The sequence below is a fragment of the Silene latifolia genome, chromosome 4 (assembly GCF_048544455.1).
Source record: "Silene latifolia isolate original U9 population chromosome 4, ASM4854445v1, whole genome shotgun sequence".
Taxonomy (NCBI): Eukaryota; Viridiplantae; Streptophyta; class Magnoliopsida; order Caryophyllales; family Caryophyllaceae; genus Silene; species Silene latifolia.
The window spans coordinates 19893705-19905906 of record NC_133529.1 but is presented as its reverse complement, the minus strand read 5'-3'; the positions used below and the strand labels follow the sequence as shown (position 1 = coordinate 19905906).

The 12202-nt window shown below is 42.7% G+C and overlaps 1 non-coding gene across 1 annotated transcript; it reads right to left on the bottom strand.

The window, feature by feature from the left end:
* Positions 1-4518: 4518 nt before the first annotated feature.
* LOC141654283 (small nucleolar RNA R71) lies at positions 4519-4626 on the bottom strand. Its single transcript, XR_012547844.1, has one exon. It is a non-coding gene; the product is annotated as a small nucleolar RNA R71 (small nucleolar RNA).
* Between the last annotated feature and the right edge of the window lie 7576 nt (positions 4627-12202).

The following is a 12202-nucleotide window of genomic DNA, read 5'->3' as shown; positions in this document are numbered from 1 at the left end:
CGGTGGATATTAGAATGCCAGATGATCGAGTCTTGTCGTTTAGAGTGTCATATCAGAGGTTGCCTACGTATTGCTATGGTTGTGGTATTCTCGGTCATGGCGAGAAGGACTGTGATGACGGCCCCTATGAAGTAGAGGAGTTAATATTTGGGGATGATTTGCGCGCTTCACCATGGAAAGTGGTGAAAACCAATAATGACCGGACGAGCAAGCAAGCTAGGGATTTAAGAGGGGAATTTGAGGCAGAACATAGGTTGGGGGAGCAGGCTGATATTGAGAAAATGGTAGCTAAGTTGCAGCAAATTGCCTTATCCACACGGATCAAGAAGATACAAAAGGATAAGGGGCGTTGAGGGAGAGAATAGGGAGAGGGGAAGGGGTTTGAGCAGGGGCAGCGAAGAGCAGGAGGATGACCAGATGATCACTATGAGAAAGGAGCATGGGCAGGAAGAAATAATGGGTCCAGGGCAAAGGGAGGGTACTGAGGAGGATGGGGAGAGTGGCATGGTGGTGGAGAAGGGTGGGGAGACATGAACTTTGATATGTTCATTTTATATATACTTTTATCCCTCATTTTAGCTCGGTTTCTATTGTTTATCGTACTTCAATTAGTATATTGTGAGCTATCTTGTGTTCTAGGTGTATTGTTTGCATTTGTTACCTTTTGTAAGAATCTAAGCATTTAAAGGCTTTTTCCTATCACATTAGCATACACCAAGTTCACTAAGCTAAGTGAAAACAAGATGGATCAAGCATGACAATGAAAGGTGTTTTCAAGCCCAAGCAAGTGTGTGTGAGAAATGCAAAATGATCCCACAAAGAGCCCAATAAGAAGTCCAAAAATCATGTGGAAAATATCAAAGCTTAGAATGCTCATTTGAATGCTCTTAGAAGGATTTACGAAGCATTAACCGGGTGCATTAAGGATCATTTATCGCAAACATTGGATTCCTTCAAGCATTAAACAAGAATTTAAGCCAAAGTACCCGGATAACCACGACCCCGATCGGGGCCACCCAACCCCGATCGGGGCCGCATGCTCATTGATTGTTTACGTTTTCCTTCTCCTCTCCAATAAATAAGAGAGGTATTCCAAGGCTTAGGCATCCAATTTGTTACGTCTCATTTTATTATACAATAGCTGATGCGTGTCATTTATATGATGTTTTACACCCTATTTTACACACATTTCAGAGCTCAATTGAGTAGTTTATGCTACTATTTCCCTTGTTTCGTGTATTTCTTCCTTTTCTTGTGATTTTGTAGGAATATGAAGATTTCAGTGGAAAATAAGCCGAATCCGTCCCTAAGTACTTAGCATTGCATTTGACATGGAGTATTGACTCGAGGAATGAGCTTGGTGCGCGTTTCAAGGCCTAAAGATAGCAAAAGCAAGGGTGCGTACGAGTTTAACAAGCAAAGAAGCATTTCACGATATTGCAGCCTCGTTCAGATGGCTATATCTCGAGTTTTAGAGCAGATAATCGAGTGATTCCAATTGGAGGTGAAAGCTTATCCTGTTAGCTTTCCAACTCCGCATAGAATGCCTGATTTGACCGAGTAACGAAGAAATGGCAGCTGTTTTAATATCGGTGCGCGCTGCGAGAATCGTCGAATGCACTCAGACAAAGCACCTTTGGTCGATCGATCGCCCTCGTGGTCGATCGATCGACCACCACGCGAGCTGATGCGCAAATTAAAAGACCGAGAATTAGAAAGCCCAATGTATTCTTAGGTTTAGGAATAAGAGTGCGTGATATTCCTATATAACTAACCTATGTTTTCAGAATAATTATCAGTTTTTGGAGGAGAGACATGAGGTCTCGAGTTTAGCATAGTTTACATTCAAATACTTTAGTTTCTCAATAAAGTTCGCTATTTTGCATCTGGATTTCCTCTCGGCTTTCAGTTTCGGTATTTCTCAATCATAATTTCAGTCTTTAAGTTTATTATCTTCGTAGTTAGAATTGCTAGATTAATTCCCTAAAGCCGTAATTTTCTTTATTGTGAATTTACTGTTAAATCGTTTTAATCATGCTTCCGTTTACTGTTTTAATTGCTTTCGTAGTTGTAGTTAGAATTATTATGAGTAGCTAAATACCCCGTGCTAAGATGCGAGGGGATCTGTAGCTAAGACGACGTATATTAGTAAACCTGATGTCGGCTTTTGGTCGATCGACTGGATTAGTCAGTCGATCGACTGGACCTGTTGGTCGATCGACTGCCTATAGTGGTCGATCGACTGACGCATGATAGATTAGCACCGTTTCAATGTTTTAATTGCAATATTTGACAACGAGACCGAGAGGAGACTTGTTAAATGCTTAGTATTTGACCGACCCATAAGATCGAGAAATAGGGGAGGGAAAATAGATTAATAAATTGAGACGACTAAATTGCTAAGATCGAAAGATAAGTAATTTAGGTATTAGGAATCACTTTTCAGGGCGAGAGCTAGTATTAGTGAGACCTACGGACCAGTAGCATAGGCTGAGAGGCGCCACTAGTTAAGAATGGACCGAGAGGACTTCTTATTTGCCCACCTATCGTGATTTATCAGACTTACTTAGATACCGTCGTCGCAGCTGCAGTGAACCAATCATCTTAGCTTCCCTTTTATTATTTTCTACACCTTTTTATTTAATTGCTTTAGTTATAGTTTTTATTTTGTTTTCGCATTTAGGTTTAGTTATAATCCAATCCAAAACCCCCACAACTGTTACCCTTAGACTAGAATTAATAACAACTATCATCTCCCTACCTTCCTGCGGATCGACCCTTACTACCGCTTGCTAGTAGTAGTTTGGTTTTATAAATATTATTTTTGATACTCACATCGACAGGTATCAATAGCCTTGAGCATTACAATCTCTCTCATTAGTTTTCTCATTTTAGTTTACAAATTGTTAAGTCTTCCTTTAGTTTAATCTTTCAACATTTTGTACTCAAGTTATTGTTCAAGCATTTTGTTATTCAAGCATTTGGTTATTATTCATTTCTTCCACAAAATTTCATCTCTTTAAGGTATTCCTACTTATAGTCTACATTTCTATTTAGTTTATATTTAGTTTATAATTAAGCACTCCATTTAGATTACTTTAGTATTAATTTCTTTTACATGTTAAAACATTTAGTTCATATAAATCACTCAACCATGTTTATAATCTCTCTTTTTATAGTTTACAATTCGCACCTTAACATGAGTAGCTAAATCTCTTAGTCTAAGGGCCAGGGGAGCCATGCAAATCAAGTATATAACATGATAAAATAGGTTAATAATAATATTGTTCAAATTGCTTCTATCACATGCTTCTGCCATAACGTTTAATCTTTGTTTAAGGCCCTATTCAATTGATTAAGTTTGTTCATTCGTTCTATAAGTCGAGAGGCACGGAATTGAGTTAGACTAAGCATGTATAGTAGGATGACCTAGTCATGGACGAGAGTTTCTCTAGGATCCGGTCTATGGTTGACACTAATATCGTAAGGTGGGTGTCTCTAAACCTAAGCAATTGACAATGTTATTAGTACCAAGTTTATCATGATCATATGTTTACCTTTGCATGTGTGACCCGAACCCCTTCGACTTCATTTTAATCATATAATTCACATCATAGTTTTATTAGTCAATCAAACAACCAAGTCAAACCAAAAACGAAATCGACCCTGATAAAAATCTACCCATAGCAATTCACAACGTAATTCCCATTTCCTTGTGGTTCGACCCCTATTAGTACATTTATTTGTGTTTAGGGAATTTATTTTTGCATAGGTACGCGATAAGCCTATCAAATTTTGGCGCCGTTGCCGGGGAAACGGTTTTATTGCATTTTGAATTGTCGATTTTTATCTTGTTTTTCTTTGTCTTGGGGAACACTTGTTCCTTGAGACCGTTACTGATCACTTCTCTAGAAATTGTTGTCTTATGCCCAGGTCCTCTCGTAGTGGAGAATTGCTTTCACCGGATTCCGAACCCGAGAAAACCTTTAGGAGAAGACGACGTTTTTGGAAGGAAGTGAAAGAAGCCACTTCTCCCATTCAAATTGAAAGTGCTAGAAAGTCTTACTTAGACGATCTAGAAGCCCTTGAAGAGGAGGAGGTTTCAAGTTCATCATCTCCACCACCACCACCATCTACTCCCAAAAAGATGGTGAAACTTTCCGATCACTCAAAGCCCACCACGGCCATGCTTCCGGCTGGTATCACAACCACTCAAATCACCGCGCCGGAATTCGAGATCAAGCCGGCTTTCATTAGCCTTGTGGAGAGGAAGCAATTTGGGGGAAGTCCTTTGGAGGATCCCAATTTGCATGTGCAAAACTTTTGCGACTATTGCTCCATGATCCGTTAAACGGGCGTCACTCAAGCCCAAATAAGGGAAATACTTTTCCCTTTCTCTTTGAAGGACAAGGTCAAACTTTGGATCAATAGCCTTGACCGCACCGCCATGGGAATCACCAATTGGGAGACTTTGGCTCTAGCCTTCTATCAAAAGTTTTTTCCACCGGAGAAAACTCAAACCTTGAGAAGCCAAATCACCGGATTCCGTCAACAAGCTCTTGAGAGCTTATATGAGGCTTGGGAAAGGTACAAGGAGCTTCAAAGACAATGCCCACATCATGGGCTAGATTATTGGTTTCTAGCAATAACATTCTACAATGGATGTTGTGACGAGTCCCGAAGGATTCTTGATTCCGCTAACAATGGGCGGTTTGATCAAATTGACACCGACCTTGCTCATGCCACGATCGAATCTATGGCGGTCCATGATGCACAATATGTCAATTCCCGAGTTGTGCCATCCAAAGGTAAAGAATATTCCTCCAACAACTCCGTTTTGCTAGATCAAATTGCCTTGCTCCAACAACAATTGGCGGAGAGAGATGCTAAAGATTCCATTCAACAACTCAATGCCGTGTCTTCAACAAGTTAAATAGTTGTTTGTAATGGTTGTAGAGGTGCGGGTCATTATGCCGCTCATTGCCGAGCTCCTATCGAAGAGGTAAATGCTTTTCAAGCTTTTAGACAAAGTTCATATCCACCGGGTACATTTTCCAACCCAAATACAAAATTCCATCCGAACTTGTCTTACACTAGCAACAATGTGTTTAACCCTCAACCCCCACCACAACAAAATGCCTATGTTCCTCAACAACAAAAGTATATCCCTCCACCGGGTTATCAAAATCAACAAAGGCCCCCACAAAACCATTACCAACAAAATCCACCACAAAATGGCCAACAACACAATCAAGGAGTTGGTAAGCTCGAGGGCATGATAGTCCAAATGCAAAGGGAATTATTGGCTCAAATTCAAAAGAATGATCAAGCTCATAGTGTTGCGGTCAAGATGTTGGAGCAACAAGTGGCTCAACTAGCCGCTTCTAACTCTCAAAGGAAGAACGGTCAACTACCTTCCCAAGGTAACCCACCACATGAAACCGTCAATTCTATTTCCTTAAGAAGTGGTACAAGCTATGACGGGCCATCCATGACTTTGGATGAAGAAATGGTTGTTAAAAAGGCCAAGCTTGGGGGAGATGACAAAAAGAAGGCTAGTGAAGAGCCTCTTGTTAGGGACCGTGTACCATTTCCCCATCGATTGTTAATACTAAAAAGGAAGAGCGAGCTTGATGCCAAAGTTGTTGAGCACCCTATGCCCGACAAAAGTGATGAGGTAATTGTTGAAGAAGTGTCTCCCAATGCTAAGGAGGGTGATGTTGTTTCAAAAAAGGTGGATGCTCCCAACTACAATGAGAAAGTGAAAGATGTGGAGGATGCTCCTCCAAAAGAAGTCGATCAAATACCATTTCCCCATCGTCTAGCAAAGCACAAGGAAGAAGGTAAGTTCGGTAAGTTTATGGAAATGTGTAAGAATTTACAAGTCACCGTCCCATTTATGGAATTGCTTACCCAAGTCTCTTCTTACGCAAAGTTTATGAAGAAAATTCTCTCAAAGAAGCGATCCTTCAATGAGGTTGAGACCATTGCTTTCACTGAAGAGTGTAGTACACTCTTACAAAATAAGTCTCCCCCGAAACATAAGGACCCCGGTAGCTATTCTATTCCTTGCACTATAGGCACATATACCATTGATAAGGCCCTTTGCGACCTAGGTGCTAGTGTAAGTGTCATGCCCTACTTCCTTTGTGATAAACTTAACATGGGTGCTTTAAAATGCAAAAGTACAACATTGCAAATGACGGCCCGCTCTTTAAAGCGACCCTTAGGTGTCTTAGAAGATGTACCCGTCAAAGTTGGCAAGTTTTTCATACCCGTTGACTTCCTCATACTTGATATGGCCGAGGACTCACAAACCCCAATTATATTGGGTAGGCCATTTTTGTAACACCCCCATACTCCAAGTGCCTTACCAGGACCACTCAGGTATGAAGACATTACCATCTCGGTTGCCCGAGGTATGATAATCAAATAAACAATGAAGAAACAACGTTTAATTATAAATACTTAGCGAAGAAGTACAATCCTCAAAACCAAACTGAAAGTACAATACATGTTCTCAAACTGACTGTCCTAAGTGAAATGTAAATAACTAATAAGCTACAGCGGAAGACTCCTATCATCATGTCGTGGCCATCCCAGCTATCCAAGACTCATCTCAATACTCGCTCAATATCTACTCACCATCCCCGAATGGATCACCGCAGGTTTACAAAACAACACCGGGTCGAGACTAATCACACAATTCAATATATAATAACAATAAGGCAAACAGATGACTTAATCGCCACACACACGCAATCACGCCAAATCCAATCATCTCAATCATCGATCGTCCACTTTGGACCCGCCCGCCGAGTGGGGGACCGCAGCCGTACCCACCAAATCCCCGTTCCACATAGTGAGCGATAACCCTGTCCATTAATGTGCACATCCTTTCTGTGGCGGGTTCCATGAAGGCAAAACTAGGGCGTGAAGCCACTCCCGCAAGTGACCCCACTCGCCCGAGGCCACGCCCGCGAACCATCAACAACGATCACAACCACAATCACAATACAATTATTATATCAAACAACCAAATACAATACATCAACCAATATCCCATTATGGGACTAATACTGAGTAGGAAATCCTACCTGGTAAGCACACAATCGACGGTCTCTCTCTTTGAATCAAAAAGCCTCCTCTATGAACCCTCCTCCTATCATACAACACATAAAGGCTACCAAATCACTTACTACACATAAACCCCCAAATCTCTAAATTAGGGTTTAACCAATTCAAAGGAAAGACAATAAAAAGGGTACATAGATCTTACCCTCGACGCAAGGAACTCAACGGTATAATCAACGCTAAGAACTGACCTTCCAAACTCCGGGGATTGCTAATTATGCGATTAGGATGAAGAACTAGTTTGCTTTCTCTCTTAAACAGTAATTTAGGTTTTGCAAAAGTGATTTAGAATAATGACGACAAAGCTTATATACCTTAATCGCATATTTAACAAAACCCGAGAAAATTCCCTCAGTAAAACGGCTATTTACTCGATCGAGTACCCAAGGATACTCGATCGAGTACCCCCTACTCGATCGACTACCCCGCCTACTCGATCGAGTACCCAACAGTCGAAACTTTTCCAAAACGCAACTTACCCTTACTCGACAGAGTAAGGCCTACTCGATAGAGTACCCCAAGACTTATAAATACGGAGTATTACAGTCTTCCCTCCTTAAAAGGAACTTCGTCCCCGAAGTTCAAACCACTACTAAACAAAGGTACTCCCACAACATTCCCGACTCAACAATCAAACAAAATTCAACATAAAACATGATACTAACCCAACTCATCCCGACAAACATACCGACACAACATATAAAAGGGGTATAAAACTCTTAAAAACTGTTCGCGATCATCTCCTACCCCCCTAAAAGAAACAAGGTTACGTCCCCGTAACCATACATACCTGATCAAAAACGAAAGGGTAACGCTCTTTCATAGCCTCCTCTGGCTCCCATGTAGCTTCCTCGGTCTCGTGGTTAGACCAAAGGATCTTAAGCAAAACTGTCTCACCACTCCTAGTCTTTCTAACCTTTCGGTCTAGAATCTGCTTAGGCACCTCAAGATATGATAAGGACTCATCTAGCTCTAAGCTCTCTGCCTCTAACATATGCGACGGGTCGCTCACATACTTCCGCAGCTGCGATACGTGAAACACATTGTGTACTCTCTCTAACGCAGCAGGTAAAGCCAGACGATAAGCAACCTCTCCCACTCGCTCTAAGATCTCATAAGGACCGATGAACTTCTGACCCAGCTTACCTTTCTTCCCAAATCTCATAACCCCACGCATAGGAGACACTTTCAGAAGAACCTTATCCCCAACCTGAAACTCTATATCCCGGCGATGTAGATCTGCATAACTCTTTTGTCGATCCTGAGCTGCTCTCATCCTTTCCCCGATCATTTTAACTACATTCCACCATCTCATGCACCATCTCTCGGTCCCAAAACCACTTTGCTTCAAAGACTATCGTCCCAACAGATTGGACTCCTACATCTTCTCCCATACAAAGCCTCAAACGGTGCCATACCAATACTCGTGTGATAGCTGTTATTGTAAGAAAATTCTATCAAGTCCAACCCTCTGCTCCCGCCTACCACCAAAATCCATCACACAAGCTCGCAACATATCCTCAAGAGTCTTGATTGTTCTCTCGTCCGCCCGTCTGTCGCAGGATGAAATGCTGTACTCATCTTCAAAGTTTTTCCCAACGATTCCTGCAACTCCTTCCAAAACCTCGATATAAACCTCGCATCTCTGTCAGACACTATGTCCTTAGGGACTCCATGTAACTTAAGCACGTTCTTTCGATAGGCCATAGCCAATTGTGCCTTAGTCCATGTATCTTTCATTGGAACAAAGTGAGCTGACTTGGTCAGTCGATCCACTATTACCCAAATCATGTTGTTACCTTGTTGACTCTTTGGTAAACCCACAATGAAGTCCATGGAAATGGATTCCCACTTCCACTCAGGTACCTCTAAAGACTGAATCTTACCTTGTGGTCGTCGCTGTTCCCCTTTAACTCTCTGGCATGTCAAACAACGGACACAAACTCAAATTGTCTCTTTCTTTATCCCAGGCCACCAAAACATTCTCTTCAAATCCTTGTATAGCTTGTCTCCACCTGGATGAACTGAATATGGTGTGCAATGCGCCTCTGTCATGATAGTATTTTTCAACTCCTCATCATTAGGAACACACCACCTACCATCAAACCGCAAACTACCATCTGTATGAATAGAAAAGCGGGACACTGTCCCTTTCTCTACTCCAGCTCTCCACTCAACTATCTTAGGATCCAAAGCCTGCTTACCTCGAATATCATCATAAAACTCAAGTCGATCTTTGTCATATCACCCATGGCATCTCCTTTCTGCATCATATGTATCCCAAAGCTCGCTACCTCATCCCTCAGCCTCATCAAGGATAGAGCTGTACACAGAGAATGTACACTCTTCCTACTCAAAGCATCAGCAACAACATTGGCCTTCCCTTCATGGTAGATGATTTCCATGTCGTAATCGCCAATCAGCTCCATCCACCTCCTCTGTCTCATGTTCAACTCCTTCTGTGTGAAGATGTACTTGAGACTCTTGTGATAAGAAAATACCTTAAATATTGCTCCATAAAGGTAATGTCTCCAAATCTTGAGAGCAAACACCACTGCACCCAACTCCAGATCATGAGTAGGGTAGTTCTCCTCATAAGGCTTCAATTGCCTAGAAGCATAGGCAATCACTTTACCATTCTGCATCAACACACATCCCAGCCCATTCTTTGAGGCATCTGTATAAACCTCAAAGTTCTCGGTTCCTTCAGTAATGCTAAGACAGAGCCGTGGTCAAACGCTCCTTTAATGTTTGGAATGCCGTCTCACAACTCTCATCCCAACGAAACCTGTTCTCTTTCCTCATCAACGCTGTCATAGGTCTAGCTATCTTGGAGAAATCCTTCACGAACCATCTGTAGTATCCAGCTAAACCCAAGAAACTCCTAACCTCAGCAACATTCTTTGGTGCTTCCCACTTTGTCACTGCCTCTATCTTCGCCGGATCCACAGCTACCCCATCTTTAGAGATTACATGCCCCAGAAAAACAACTTTCTCTAACCAGAACTCACACTTGGATAGCTTAGCATACAACTCATGATCCCTCAAAGTTTGCAACACGATCCTCAGATGCTCCCCATGCTCCTCCTTAGTCTTAGAGTAGACTAAGATGTCATCGATAAATACCACTACAAACTGGTCCAAGAACTGTCTGAAGATTCTATTCATCAAATCCATAAACACTGCTGGCGCATTAGACAACCCAAACGGCATCACCACATACTCATAATGGCCATACCTCGACGTGAAAGCTGTCTTTGGTATGTCCACCTCTCTAATCTTCACTTGATGGTACCCCGACCTTAAATCAATCTTAGAAAAGACTGATGCACCACTCAACTGATCAAACAGGTCATCTATCCTTGGCAAAGGATACTTGTTCTTTATCGTCACTCGGTTCAGCTCCCTGTAATCTATGCATAACCTCAAACTCTCATCTTTCTTCTTCACGAAAAGAACGGTGTGCTCCCCATGGCGATACACTTGGTCTAATGTATCCCTTCTCTATCAAATCATCCAATCGCTTCCTAATCTCCTCCATCTCCTTAGGACCCATACGGCACGGTGCCTTAGAGATTGGCCCCGTCCCCGGCTTCAACTCAACGGTGAAATCTATCTCCCTCTTCGGTGGCAACCCGGAATCTCCTCTCGGAAAAACATCTCGCAAACTCTCCCACCACTGGTATCTCATCAATCGTCGGACTCTCTACTCGGTCATCTCTCACATGGCACAAGATCAAAGGACATCCCTTCCTCAGATAAGACTTCAAGGTGACAGCTGCAATCAACTTAACTTTGGGTTTGACTAGAAACCCACGATAAGACACACTAACACCCTTAGGACCTCTTAAAGACACTTTCTTTTGATGACAGTCTATCTTAGCTTTATACTTTCCTAACCAATCCATCCCGACTATCATCTAAAAACCGTCAAAAGGAAACTCTAGCAAGTCTACAGGTAGATCAACTTGCCCCACTATCATAGATACATCTCTAAACAATCTCCCACAATATACAGACTCACCCGAAGGTATGAAAACTTGCTCACTAACAGACTCATATACTCTCAAACCCAACTGTTTAACATGACTCGAAGACACAAATGACTGAGAAGCCCCCGAATCAAACAAAACAAAGGTAGGAATACCATTAACAAGGAATGTACCGGTGATAACGTGCGCATCTTCCTCAGCTGCTTTCTTCTCCATCATGAATAACTTGCCACTGGTCTTCTGCCCACCTCCCTGGACAGTACTGGCTGATGTGGTCGGCTTAGCACCCGACCCTTGATTGTTGTTGTTGTTCGTTGGTGGTTTCTGATAAGAATTACCGCCGTTGCGGTTGCCTCCACTGTAACTCGACCTCCCTGGTTTGGCCATGATCCGGCCGGTGCGTTGCTCGCGAAGCTCTGTGCAAGTCTCTCGGAAAGATCCGGTGCACTTGTGCACTCATGTCTCTTGTGGCCTACACCACCACAGCCTATAGCAGTCACTCCCCAACTATTACTCACACTTCCACGGCCACGCCCAAAGGAAGCCCCAAAGATCGAACCTGCACCTTAAGAAAATCCCTTAGATCGATTGTGGTTGCCTTTCTTGTGATTAAATTGGCCACCACCCTCGCTCTCGGACTTCCTCTTCTCACCACCTGACCTCTCCCGAGCCATCTCCACCAACCTCTCGGCTCTCCCCCCCCTCTCATAAGCTTCCTTAACATCAGTAAGGACTCCCACGGGTAACTTGTCCATAATCTTAGGGGTCAACCTTCTCTCAAACCTCAGCGCCAGGTTCTCCTCACTCAAACCCATATCCTTAGCATACCTAGACTTCTCATTGGTATGCTCGTAGTACTCGGCTACGAGACATCTCGGGATCATCTTAAAACTGTCAAACTCTTCCCTCAACTTACTCCTCACATGTTCCGGTACAAACTCCTTCCTCACAGCCCTACGAAACTCCTCCCAAGGTATAGCAGATAACCCTTGGTTTGTATATATCTCCTTGGCACTCACTTTCACTGTATCCCACCACTTGCCAGCTGCCTCCCTCAGATAGAACGCAGCCTGTTC